General features: G+C 35.1%; 1 protein-coding gene across 2 annotated transcripts in view; it reads left to right on the top strand.

The window, feature by feature from the left end:
• LOC150093103 (ras-related protein Rap-2c-like) overlaps positions 1-14,621 on the top strand; it is a 76,942-nt gene extending 62,321 nt beyond the window's left edge. For both annotated transcript variants that reach the window (XM_090413582.1, XM_090413581.1), the window contains exon 4: positions 13,582-14,621. The gene's annotated coding sequence lies outside the window, so the exon portion shown is untranslated. The remainder of the gene's footprint in view (positions 1-13,581) is intronic.
• Positions 14,622-14,939: the final 318 nt, after the last annotated feature.

The following is a 14,939-nucleotide window of genomic DNA, read 5'->3' as shown; positions in this document are numbered from 1 at the left end:
AAACCTATGTGTGATTAGTAGTAAAACAGACTTTTAAGTAACTCATCCACAATTCAAATTTTGTTCCTATAATTCAAAATATGTATTTTGGAAACAAAAAACATGCCTGCAAAAATAAAACTAGATACTAAGCAAATATCACACAACAATTGTCAACTATTATCATCACCTTCAAAGTTTTGTCAAAAATAATCTAATCTCACTGATTTTCATGTAGTTTTGGATAACTACATAAATACCTTATTAAGTGCATGCATTGCTAAAAAAACAAAAGAAATTGAGTGTTACTAATCCCATAGAAACCAATATACCATGTCTTTCACTCTACAATAATCAGACATCAATTTGATTTGAACATCCTCCTCAAAACTAAAGTTGTATTAGGTGACTTTAACAGCCATAATATTAACTGGGGTTACAGAGAGTCCAAGTGGCAGAGTTTTAGCTCAAAAATGTACAACATTTACTTTAAAAAGGTTTTAAATCTCATTCCACTTACTCAATATAGACCTATAATGCTTCATTTCAACCCAGCCATTGTGCCTAACACAGTCCCTTACAGACGATGATGATTTAATTTCAAAAAAGCTAATTGGAAGGGTTTCATGGAAGATCTTGACCTCCATACCCTCAAGATTATCCCCAATTCATAAAAATGCTGAGGAAAATCTCCACCAAACACATCCCCCGAGGATGCTGCACAAACTACATTCCTGGCCTTTCCAATGATATACAAGCCCAGTATGTTAGTAACTTACAACTTTACAATACCAACCTCCTTCTCAGAGGAGACTATCCATGCAGAAGAAAAATTATGCTCTGAGATGGCAGTGGAAAGCTGTTCCTCATGGAAAAAAGAAATAGAAGCGGTTGACACGACTCATAGTAGCAGAAAGGCATGGAACTTTGTCAACAGAATTAGGAAGGATTTCACTAAGCCAAAAGAGCATTCACAGTTAACAGCTAATCAAATTGCTCACTAGCTGCTGCTGAATGGAAAATTCCCTAAAAAAGCACCCAAAAAATAAGATATTTAGAATTCCAAGTGAGGAACAAAATATGATTAACTCAGATTTCCCAATCACTGAACTCAATGCTGCATTAAACCTATTAAAGTCTAGAAAATCTGCAGACCTTGATATCTGTGATGAACAAATTAAACATTTTGGATCCAGGACTAAAGAGTGGTTATTAAACTTATGCAACACTTGCCTCAGAATCCTAAGGATACCACCTATCTGGAGGTATGCTAAAGTGGTGATCTTTCTGAAACCAGGGAAAACTCCAACCAATGCAAAAAATTACAGACCTATATTACTACTCAGCAATCTCTTTAAACTCTATGAATGATTAATTTTGAATAGGCTACAACCCCTAATCGAACCCCATCTTATTGCTGAGCAGGCTGATTTTAGATCAGTGAAATCCTGTACATTACAAATTCTCAACCTCATTCAATATATAAAAAATGATTATGAGCAAAAACTGGCCACAAGTGCAATCTTTGTAGACCAAACTGCAGCATACGATACCATAAACTATCTCACACTCAGAAATAAAATATATGGAATAACTGTCCTCCTGATCCAATCACTCTTCGAAAACAAACACTTTTTTTTTTTTGTACTGTGGGTAGGAAGAGCCGCTGGCATCCTCCAAAAAATGACCTCCAGAAAAGTGTGTCCATTACTTTTCAACATCTACATCAATGATCTCTCCATCTTTCCAGGAACTAGAAATTTTAGCTATGCTTGATGACCTTGCCACAGCTACTCGGTCAAATAAGTTCAAGTTCATTGAGACTACTCTATCACTTGCCTTAAATAGTCTAACCACATATTATAGTGTTGTGACCTATTTTACGATCTTTATTCTGTTTTATCATTCCCGCTTATCTATTTTCTTCTATTATCTACGCACGAGATATCACCAAAAATTTTACTAATACTTAAGTTATTTCTCCCCTTAGTACCCCTAATATTTGTATTTATACTGCGCCTTTTGGGATATTTAGTTTAAGATATTATATACAAAAACAAGGAGAAAGAACTCAAATATGTCTGAAAGTGAAACTGTGTTGCAGTCGTGACACTTTATCTCGTTTCTTAACATTAATTTCCCGCGTGATTAGGTTCGTATTTTTCAAGTGGTGCAATTTCAGACAACTCTTTTATCATTGAACAAAGGTTTATTAAATTTCCTAACATGGTACAATTCAATTTTTAGTGATTACTCAATTTAATACTAAACTAAATACTTACAAACTAACCTTAACTTATTACAAGTAATTAGGCTATGATCCTTCGATGGGTATTACGATCATGCCGCAATAACAATTCAACACATAAATTCACTTGACATGGACAAATAAGATTAATTCACACTATTTAACTATTCATACTTAAGTAGATTAACTAAACCCTTTTCTGCACTAACACACAACTATGACATTTTAACTTTCCAATACATTACAATAGACATGCAAAATTCTCAGGACACTTAATTTTTCACATAACATTAACACTAGCCAGCTTACTTTTAATATATTCTGTCAGATACTAAAGTCCTAGTATAAATTTTCCTTGGTCACTTCAACAGTTCCGTATTAGAATAATGATACTTATCACAGACAAATTTTAGTTAACATTAGATATATTTTACAGCACCTTTCTTTCTTGGGTTTTTCATATGGACCTTTACCTTCTTCTGATTGAACTATCTTGATATAACCTCACCGATAATCTGCTACTCCTACGTTCCTTTTTGAGTTGAACTATGCTTAGACACACTCTGAATCATCTATATATCGGCTGTGCAACTCGCCACGTGGACATCGATTTCTTTACTTCTTTCCCCTTCTCGTAGTTGTTACTGAAGTTGAAACACAAAGAATATGTTTCCTTTTCTTTGACTTTATTCTCGCTTCTCACATAGGAAATACGGAACCCAAATTCTGCTCACTTTCGTTTCCGTGTTGTGACGTGGAGATATAACCTCCTATCTCGCCACTCAGGAAAACACCATGAAATCCCCCTGAAAGAGCTCGCGAAGGACTCTCCTGGAACAGAATCAAAACCAAAACCAAAAAAGCCTCGTGGGGGGGGGGGTTTCCAACCCTTTTATACCTGTTCTCCTAACGGCACTTTTTCTAACTTCTTTTCTCCGCCCCCTACTTGTTTTTACTTCACCGACCAATTAGGGTGGCGTTTTTCTACCAAACGTCCTTTGATCGGCGAGCCCATAACGATTTCTCAATCCGGGAATTGACCCTAAGCGATTTTCTGTTGTTTTTCTTGTGCTAGCCTCTAACTTAATCCCCTTTCCAAAATTTTTCTATGAATTTACTTAATAACTTAATCTCTAGCCTCTCACATACCACCTCTTATGACTAATCCTTTTCTGTCTTATTTAGTTAAACTTTCTCTTTTAATTCATATCACAATATTAACATATTTCTTTTTGTTAGTTAGTTTAACAAAACCTTTATATTATATATATTTTATTGGATGCAAGAATTTTTCTTTTTATTAATTCAACTATTATCTTTTATGCAGGGTTCTAATTTATTTTATTTATTCTTCATGTTACACCATGATAACTGAGAATTTTACATTCTTAAGATATCAGGGTGTAACAATAGCAATAATCAATTAAAACTAAACCCCTTGAAAACCCAAACTGGCCTTTTCCACCTTAACAGTGAGGAAGCCAACAAGAAGCTACAGATTTTTTGGGAAGTGGTCAGGGATTTGTTGTTGTGTATAGCATTACAAGTTACCAGACTTTTACTTTTCAAGACATTAAAAACATGAAAGAACAGATAATTATAGTAAAAAATACAGATAATGTACCACTTCTTCTAGTTGGAAACAAAAACGGATTTAGAACACCAAAGAGAAGTTGTAACAACTGAAGGTATGGAGCTTTCTCAGCTATGGGGATGTCCTTTTATGGAAGCATCAGCTGAAAGTAAATGTAATGTGAATGAAGTATTTGCTGAAGAAGCAGATGCAGAAAGCTTACTTCCTCCAAATGGGGATGCAGACCCTTGCACACTGAGATCTTCTGCCTTGACCCTTTGCTATTCATATAAGAAATATGCCTCCCTGTATGGACCAGATCCTGCTATGCTGAAAAACTTGGCTGAAAGCTGATGCTTAATTACAGGATGTCTGAAACCAACACTATTAAGAGACCTGTATACTTTGACTGGTATTGCACCTCCCTTCAATTCAAAGCTCTGCATTCTCAGCTGACAAAAACAGCAGACAAATGAATGATGAGCGCCATCCACTATTTGGCCAGACTACAGTGCCCCAAAGACTAAGATCCTGACATAGCTCTCTAGTAACCATTGAAACCCCCCCCCCCCAAAATCCTCTAGAGACAAGACTACAACAATGGTTTGCAGTATATCCTGAGAGTAATGCTGGTATTCCAACACTGAACATCTTCCATGTGGTGTCCACTTGGACTGGAATACTTGGAAAAACCGCAACAGACTACGAACGATAAGACCTTGCAAACAAAACCTCATCAAATGGGGCTACCTCACTGTACCAGATAACTGTGAGTGTGGGGCAACCCAGTCCACGGAACACCTTCTTTCTTGCCTCCTTCAATCACCTTGCACAAAAGAGGACCATACATCCTGCACAGAAAAAGCAGTTGATTGCACAAGATACTGGAGGAACATCTGACCATATTTATTGTGCATAACTTATATTTAGTTTCTTTTCCCCCTCATATTTTACCTATTGTTCCCTATATAATTGACCTATTAAATTTAAGCTGTTCTCATTTGTAATGTATCCTAATTTGTTGTAAATAATGTTGCACCAATTACTTATTTCTGTACCACTTGTGTTTGGATACAAAATAAATAAATAAAATATCATTTAATTTGATTATTGGACACTGTACTTTAAACTGGGTTATTATGCATACTTATTAGCAAATCAAGTTTTAAAAAAAGCCTTCAAAGAGCTATACATGCTCATCTAGAACAGGCTTTTACACAAACCCACAACCTGTTGGTTGGAGGGTGAGTATACTATCCAATCAACCAACCAGTCCAATAGTTTGATAACTTAATGAAAATAACTACTATTTCATTCTCAAAAAGTATAAAGAGGTGAATTATGTTCAGCTAAAAATGTATAGAAAAAAATATGCAAGTTACATAGCTCGCGTCTTTGAGTATTGCTGCTGCTGGATATTTTGTAAGAAACTACTGTTAGAATTCAAAGGAAACAGACCAATAGTTTAAATGACAAATACAAAGGGAATGTGCAGTCAAAAGGGTAATATCTCACAATTTTGGTACGATTCAAATGCCATTATGATTTAGATTGCATTGTTGGCAGAGAGTATTGTAATTTTTTGAATAATCATTCAGATTTAAAACCATTTCTGTTGATGATCTTGGTTTGATTCTGCTTAATCCTGTGATTTAGTAGAGATTACACTCTCGTTGCATTCTCTTCTTGGACTGATCTGCACCTCTGATCTTTCCTAGCACAACCACATTTCAACTATAGCTTCTGCAGCTGCCAAAAAACTTGGTGTACTTTTTTGCCCAAGATGCTACTTCACACTTTTACAGCAGCTAACTCTATACAAAGCCCAAATCCACCCAGCCATGGAATATTGCTCCCATATTTGGGATGGAGTACCAAAATCCTCTCTGAGTTTGCTCGATTCTATCCAGAAGAGTACAGTTAGACTAATGATCCTTCTCTCTCTCTCTCTCTCACACACACACACAGATGTTCACTTTCTACCTTGTGCCTCTTCTACAAATACTTTCATAGAGTGCTTTGCTGAATTGGCTACTATTTTCCTCCACTCTCCTTCAAAGTCATTAAAACAAGAGCCACTGCTCACCAACACCTTTTTCAGTCCATCTTGAAACTCACCGAACCAATTTCACTACCTCCTCTTTTATTCCATCTACTTCTGTCCTTTGGAACAGTCTCCCCAACTCTGCCTTCCTCAGAGATTACAACCCTCAGCTGTTCCAGCAAAAAGTGAACAGATTCCTCCTTCTATTCCTCTTGCCCACACATGGCACTAATATTGTGCTATAGGTCTTGTGGCCTTTCGTGTGTGGATCAGATACATAAATTGTAACGGACAAGAAATTATATTCTTGTTTTAGTTTATACCCAAGTGTAAACAAACAGGATTTGCTTGTGAGGTATCTTCATATCAGTTGCCTTAGTATCCTGTAAAGTGCTATTTAGAAGTCATTACACATTGGAAAGATTATTTTTAGAGTCAGCCATGGCTATGAAGAATTCTCCTAACCTGAACAAGTATGGTTGCATTAATTTGCCAAAAATTTGGGAGACTGTTTTCTTAAGATCAACTCCTACATAGCTGTAATACTTTTTTTTGCATTAGAGGGCACCAAATTAGGACTTGAGGCGTTTTGCCTGTTTGAAGTGTTTCACTTACTCATTGTTGCATATAAACTGAAACATACTGATTTGAAATTCTGCAAAATATAAGCCATTTAATAAACATCTTTTTTTTTATAAAATAGTTCTTTTGGTATTGCTAACACTATTAAAGTAAGTTATTAATTGTGTGTTGAAGATAAACTGTATATCACTGCTTTCACAGTGATGAAGAGATAGTTGCAGATTGGCTATCGAATGGTTTTTTGAGTGTGCATGTGCAAGATTGAGATATTCCGCTTCTGAATGAAAACAACACAAGGCTGCCATTTTCTGAGACTAATGGATTAATTTGCTATTCACAGAACACTAAGTAGATATGCTGCAGTATTCTAGCTTGGTAGCAGAAGAAACATTTATCTGAAAATTCTGGGTTGAATTTGTATAATATAGTGGGGTGGGGGGAAGTGCATTATGCCATATTCTCCACTGAATGTCAGCATCAGGTTTGGTGGCTCTAGTGTGATATCGTAGGTCCCAGTGAAATGGTGTTTGCTGGGATGAAACAGGATTATCTAATGAGGTACTTTGGTTGGACTGTTATATTATGATTCTGTAGATTTTGTTTACATTGGAGAATGTAAGTCTTTCCCATGCATTGTTGGTATTTATCAAAAATGTAGGTACCGGATCTTCTGTCTCAGGAAGTCTGAGTCTCTTTTCAGGTGGCTATCAGGTTTAGCCATCTAAAAACCAGATATCACAGTATCTATATGCTAGGCCTGATTTCCGAATTCCAAGTTCATAAGTGATTTTGAAAAGTGCCAGGTTAGATAACTAGATAGATATGTTTAACATGGGAACACTATAGGATTAATCAGCTAAATATTTCACTGTAGCCCATAGTTGTGATTATATTAATGCTAGTCGAGTCTACAAACTGGTAAAGCAGTTAATCAAAACTGTTTCCATCTACTGGCACTATTAAATTATATTTTTAAAAAAATTGCATTTTAAAGCTACTATACAAAATCTCAGCTTAAAAATAAATCGAAGCTTATGGTCAGTTTTAGTGGTGTTGGCATCACAAATCAGTACTGAAATATCTGCCTATGTGGGTTAGCTTCCTGTATACAGAAAAGCAACAGTATTTTTCTCTAGTATAATATTAATAATGGTTGACACATACAGAATTTATTAAATTCTATATATTTCTTCCTTATTACAAGAATGTCATCAGTGAGAGAAGCGCGGTTGACAACATTCAAAATACGAGTCTCAAGACGTCCAGCTGAGAAAACAATCAGAATAGTTAAAATTTGGATGATGTTATAAAGTTTCACAAGTTTCAAGGAACAGACAATCAAATTTAAACTGAATCTTGGTTTGATTCCAAAGAAGTATGTGTCTAGTGTCAAAGGCATAGTAAGCAAGGTAATATTTCATGTATTCCTGATTTGATGTATTCCTGATGTTCTTGGATTCTTATTTCAGTAAAACAGCCTGTCTGTCCAAAATAGTTTACATGAACAGAGTACTTGATTGACACCAGGCAGGGAGAGGTGGTGATTTATCCTTGGTGGATGGTAGAAAAGAAGACACTTTCCAAGCTGGTTTGAAGGTGGTGCATAGATTATACTTGTGAAGAACTTGTACTGTTTGTTTCGATGTTCCTTTAAGGTAGAACATGGAAACAATTTACATCATATTGTGGTTGAGGGATATCTATCAGTAATTTTTTGAATGGTGGCTACATCCAATAAAAGAGAACTGGAAGAATAGATTGACTGAATTCTGTGCATGTGACCTACAGACCTTCTACTCTTCCTTTCGATGGCCAGACTACTGCTTCTGCTCTTTTGTCCCAAACACCTGCTCAGAGTGAGTCACAGAACTTATCTTCACTGGCACAAAGTCCTTTATTCCCTCATTTTAACCAAAATTTTCATCCACTTTCCTAGCCTTATCTCATGCAAGCAAAATTTTATTGAAGATCATGATAATAGGATTGAGGCCAAAGTTGAGGCAGAGATGCCCAAGGAACATGAGGGATATCTATCAGTAATTTTTTGAATGGTGGCTACATCTAATAGAAGGGTACTGGAAGAATAGACTGTGGTTATCATGTAATTTATTGTTTATAGTCATGCCACAGGTACCTTTAAAGATTAAATATAATTTTTTGGCATCTTCAGATAGCTATCATCAACTCTTCAGAGAGTTGAAGCATCCAGAAAAGCATACAACAGGACTATGTGGCGAGGCCTGGTGTGGAACATCACCGAGCATTGGAGTGACCTTACAGCATCTGTGGATGCCCAGTAAACATATGGATATGGATTCCAAGCCTTGGTTGAAAAGACTTCTTCTTCTGCAGCTTTTCCCACTTAAGTAGGGTCACTGTTTGTGGTGAGTCTCCTCCACAACTTCCTGTCTTGGACTGTAGCCACATCCAAGTTCTTCATCCTCAAGTCCTCCTCCACCATCTCCCTCCATCTCTTCTTTGGCTGTCTGCGCTTCCTCTTCCCCTGCACATCCATCTGCATGACCTTTCTTTCCATATACTCTTCCTCCCTCCTCATCACACGATCAAACCATCTCAACCTTGCCTCCTGTATCTTTGCTCCTAAGTTCATAACTTTCACCGTTCCCCTTACATAGTAATTTCTCAGATGATCCTTTCTGGTCACACCGCACATCCACCTAAGCATTTCCATCTCTGCTACCTCCATCCTGCTGATGTTATTTTTCCTCAGGGCCACAGTTTCCAAAGCATACGTCATAGTTGGTCTCACTACTGTCCTGTAAATTTTGCCTTTTAGATTGATCGGCACCCTCTTATCACATAGTACTCCAGCCATCTCTCTCCAGTTCCTCCATCCTACTTGTATCCTGCATCCCACTTCCTTCTCAGCCTCACCATCCTCTTTCATTGTTGAACCTAAGTATCTAGTCACTGACCTTCCTGATGACATTTCCTTCCAGCTCAAGATCTGTCTCCTGGCTGCCATCCACTTTGCAACGCATACTCGGTCTTACTTCTGCTCAGTCTCATACCTCTCTCTTCCAGTACTTTCCTCCAACTTTCCAGTTTGGCTGCCACATCTTCTCTTGATTCTGCACACAGCACAATGTCATCTGCATACAACATAGTTCAAGGCACGTCTTCTCTCACTTCCTCTGTCACAATATAGTTGAAAAGACCAAAGAGCTAAAGCAGGTGTACCAAAGCAGTTGAAGAACAAAACTCAGCTTACTACAAGTGGCTTGCAACAGAAATCCCAGCCTCATACACAGCTTATAATGAAGCATGCAATTAATGCATAACAGTTATCAGCAAATCCATATCTGAAATCATAAAAGGCCAATTCACCTAATGGTGAGCAGAGCAGTAGAATATCTAAAAAAGGATAATTTCCATAGTAAATTTAGTTTGTGGATGTAGACTCATCCATACAGATAGCAAAAACGCTATCTGTATGGATGAGAAAAGAATGTGCTTGTTTAAAGAAAGCACTGAAGCCTTACTTCACCATCTGAACTTAAATCAGAACAGCTGCCTCTCTCTATCTAAGATATGGGAAAGTCATTCTAATCACACTTTTTTTTTAATAGCTAATGAATAATTAATATCAATAATCCCTCAGTTATGCTATTGTGCTGTTTTATATTATAACATTATGCAACTCTTACTTTTTCAAATCAGTCCATTGTTTGCATTCTATTTGGTAATTAACTATTATCGCCACTGAAGATGGCCCATAACATTCAGGTTGAAATATATGACCTTAAATAAATACCATTACTTATTCCTTGTGTTTTTCGTGTTAATTTAAAGAAAGTTCAGAGAAAGAACAACCCACAGAACCATGTCTCTTTAAAAAATGCATTTTTTTTTCCAAGATAAAAGGAAATTATTTCAGTATTTGTAAATTGTTTGCTGTTTCATTTGGTTGGAGAATGATGACCGTACTAAATTTGTTACTGTTCCCTGGTGATTCTTTTTAGGAATGACTTGCAGCAGTGCTGAATAAACCAATGATAAACAAAACAAGGCACTTAATCATTCATGAAGATAATTTATTCTACATACAGATAGCAAAAATCAGTTATCTGCCATTCAATGAATCAAAGAAAGTCTGGTTGGCAGAGTGGGGCAGCATCTCCCTTTTCAAGCATACAAATTGTAGATATGAGTCTTTAGGTAACAGAATTTTTCCAGATCTGAAGTGCCATAGTTTATCTCTAACAGCTCAGTTCCTATAGGTCGCAGTGGCTCCAATGAAAATTGAATATAATTTCTACTTTCTTTAAGGAAACCTTGAAATTTTGGAAACAAGCAACAAGAAAATATCTTATCAACTGTGGATAGGACAGGCCAAAAATCAGAAGTCACTTAATTAAATTGCATGAGCTGGTAGATAATGCATGCGTGTATATATATATATATTTATTTATTCCACCTTTACCACGAGTTGCCTGGACTTGCACTATGTGCAGAGTCGCCCAGACTTGCACTACGTGCAGGCGCAAACTTGACTTACTTGTTTGCTTAATTTGGAAATAAGATTAAAACCAAGTTTTATTTAAAATTGTTTGGTATCTTTGAGATATATATGTGTGTGTGTAAATAGAAATTATAAATTAAAACTAGGTTTGAATAATAAGAGGATTAGAATGAAAATTTCAACTTTTATATAAAGCAAAAATTTCTATAACAAAAATGCTCATAATGCTTTGAAGATTTTCTAATGCAATAGTTTATGCATTCATCAGCCACAAAAGGTTGAAATAAAAAATTCAGTCTTATTCAAGTTTACTTCCGCATAACCACTGAAAGACTAAAAATTTATTAACGTTCAGTGCTGTGAATTTAACATTTAATATCACCATTTCAACATTGATCATGCAGTTATTAGCTAAATAAACAGTTCATACCTTATTTAATTGTATTATAACACCAAACAAACTAGATTATAAATTATATTATATTTATATTTATAAATTAAATTATATCAGATTATAAAAAGATGTTTATTAACATCTTTTTATAATCTGACTGATATTTTGCTGGATTTCAAACCAGCATCTTCAGAGCAAAACAATGTGTTACAGTTTACATGTAACAATGAACAAGTGAAACAGTTCGAATTACAATGGACAGAAGATCTAAAATGCTAATTTGGCACCCATTAATATTGCAAAAAAGAAGTATTAGGAATTGATCTTAGGATAACAGTCTCACAATTTTTAGCAAATTAATGCAGCAATACTTGTTATGGTTAGGAGAATGCTTCATAGTCATTGTTGACTCTAAAAATATCTTTTGACTTAACAACTTCTATATAGCACATTGGTTTTCTTCCATCTAATCCTGCATGAAGGGGTGACCAAGGCATGACCTGCGAGTCCAGACTTGCATAATACTAATGGTAGCAAATGTATTTTTTATGTTCTCCAAGGCAGATGTTAACAGATCTTCTTGTCTGTCCATAGTAGGCTAAGTCAGTCACAAGGAACTTCACACACTCCAGGATGTGATAAGGGATGGAGTTTATCTATAGAAGAGTGTATCAGATTTGCTAATTTAACACGTGGTTTGAATGTGGTATGAAGGCCATATACTGTATGATTAGTACTTTGGCTATTTTCTCTAATGTACCTTGGACATGGTGAATAGGAACAGTGGTGTTTTGTTGTTAATGTTAATAAGGCTGTGAGACTTGATGGTATATCACCATGGTGTTGTGGTTAAAGTGCTATAGAGGACCAAGATCCAGAATGAGATTAAAAATATTGATATTATCTTTGATGGACAGCACACATTTGCTAAAGGAAGGTCAGTTTTTAGTAATCTGTTTACTTATTACAATAAGTTGACAGTTTCTCAGTCTTAAAAGTTGGCAAGTATTCATGTGTAACATTTGTCATGAGCTGCCAAGGGAACATAATTAGAAGAAACACACGTATAAACCACAGTGAAAATTATTTAATTGTAAATATTTCATCCTAAGTATCTTAGGACATCATCAGTACAGTATTTAAACAAAAATTAGGAATAACATACAGTTAGGGCGCATGATTACAATAGAATCTCATGAAAACGTGCATAACGTGCTAAAGTAGTACAAAAAAAAAAAAAAACGTTAATTATTTAACACAGTTTTGTATGATAATTTCCCATATTTTAGGAATAGTAAGAACGTCGTTGCGGTTTAGGTTTGGTCTGTGTAGTAGGGCTTCAGAACTTTCTTTGTATAAACGTTCATGTTTAAATCTAGATCTATGTAAAAGTTTAGCCTTTTCCCAATGGATCCTATGGTTTGGATTTTCAATTCCGTGTTGAGAGAGGCCAAATTTCTGCGGTTTAAGAAGACGAATGTGGTCTTGATGTTCTGAGATGTGTTTCTGAACAGACCTACCTGCCTGTCCAAAGTAAAATAATTTGCATGAGCATGGAATCTCATAAACACCAGTAACATCAAGGGTGAGAATTTGTCCTTAGGAGAAGGTAATAAGTTGTAAATTTGGTTGATAGGTTTGTAAGTAGTGGCAAAATTGTATTTCTTCATAATTTTAGAAAGACGTTCTGAGATGCCTTTAAAGTAAGTTATGGGAATCCTATGCACTTCTTCCTGTCTGGTTTGATGTATGCAGAAGTGACTGATGATTTTTTGAGTTGTTTTGGGATTATATCCATTTAGGATGGCTGTATTTTTGATAACTTCTAATTCCTGGTTTAAAGATTCTTCAGAGGAGCAGAATTTGTGTGCTCTGGAAACTAGTGATTTAATAATGCCAGATTTCTGAGATGGATGATGAGCAGAAGAATTGTGAATGTAGCAACCTGAGAATGTAGGCTTGTGAAAGACGGAAGTGGTGATGGAACCGTCTTCTTTTCTTTTGATGTGTAAATGTTGTTTTCTTTTGATGTTAAAAAAAAAAAAAAAAAAAGGAACATATCATACATAACTGATTACATATCTTGGTAAAAATACTTGATATATACTGTTTGTGTTGCATGTTCTCATGGAATCTATTGGCAATTTGAATGATAGACTTCTAGTTATAATTTACAACTGAAAGGCTATCATTCACTTTTTGGCTCTTACATTGATTATAGTTATTCGATGATTGTTTAATCACAGTATATTTTATTTAATGAAAATTGCTCTTTTAGGAAATTTTGCTGTGGTAACGTTGGAAGAAACATATTGGACCAACTTCTCCAAGGTGTATATTTATCATGGACATTATCACTTGCCTTATGAAAATGGTAGTGATTTCACTCGGCTGAACTGTTCCTGTGCAATAGTACCACATTGCCTTGGAAAAACAAAATATTCCAGAATTATTTTTACAATCTGTTAATGTTTCAGTATTGAGGTAGGACCCATGAAAAAATTGCAGTCAGAGAGAGCTGCAGAGGCTTAAAATTGTCACCAGTGCTTTGTACTATAGCTATAATAATTATAATTTTTTTATAAGCATTTATAAATTTTTCAGTTATTGCGAACTTTGATACTATAACTTTTTGTGTATTGTTTTACACTGCCATTAATATCTTACTTTTTAAAACTAGTTGAAATATTTTCCTAAGTTAAAAAAAAAGTCTCTGTAAGCATTATGGCTTGTTTTGCTCAAATATAATTTATAATGTTATGGAAAAAAACCTTCTTGTGGAAGAAAGGACTATTCAGGAAGATAAAAACACTCCAGGTGCTTTTTAAAGGCAAAAATCACTTTACCAAAGGTCAGCTACATTGTATGTGAATGTACTATATCAATTGTATTTTATGTCTCTCAAGATATATGTGTTGTATACAACAACACAACATGTGTGTTGTGTTGTTGTATGTATACAACGTGTGTATACACACACACACACACACACACACACACACAGTTTTAGTTATGTTTTCTAACATGGACTCTTCACTGTATACTTTAGAAAAGGTATTTCTCTCGCACATTTGTACTTGAGCATGCATCAATACATATCTCAAGTCTTCAGTCAAGTGAAATCAAGAAAAAATATTTTTGCCAGTTGTACTTTTCGATAAAGAATTTTTTACCTCATTTGAATAGTTTATTAGCCATACATTTGAGCTTGTATAGAAACTCCTAAATAATTAACTTGAGTTTATACTTATTAGTATGTAGCAACATTTCTTAAGTTTCCAAAATAAATTTTAGTAAACTCCTTGGAGTAACACAATAGATGTGTGATCTCTTTCATGTCGAGACCTGTCTTGTTAGTTTTTATTATATATATATATATATATAAACTTTTAATAGCACTTTTGTGAGCAAAAATTTTATAACTAGATTCTCTTTTATAGTAGCCTTTTTTTTTTTTTTGACTCGTTAAGAAAACTTATGGAGATTACCACAATGGTTGAGTTCTCTAAGTTTTTTTTTTTCATAATAAATGTACCATATTACAACAAATGTGTGTTTGTGTATATATACACACACACACACAGGTATCCCTTGATTAATGCGATTAATTAATCCCTCGTTGTTACCGCATATATC

This window comes from Typopeltis vanoorti, chromosome 24, assembly GCF_054136105.1.
Source record: "Typopeltis vanoorti isolate ZY-2024b chromosome 24, IOZ_Tvanoo_1.0, whole genome shotgun sequence".
Taxonomy (NCBI): domain Eukaryota; kingdom Metazoa; phylum Arthropoda; class Arachnida; order Uropygi; family Thelyphonidae; genus Typopeltis; species Typopeltis vanoorti.
This window is presented reverse-complemented; position numbering and strand designations above follow the sequence as displayed.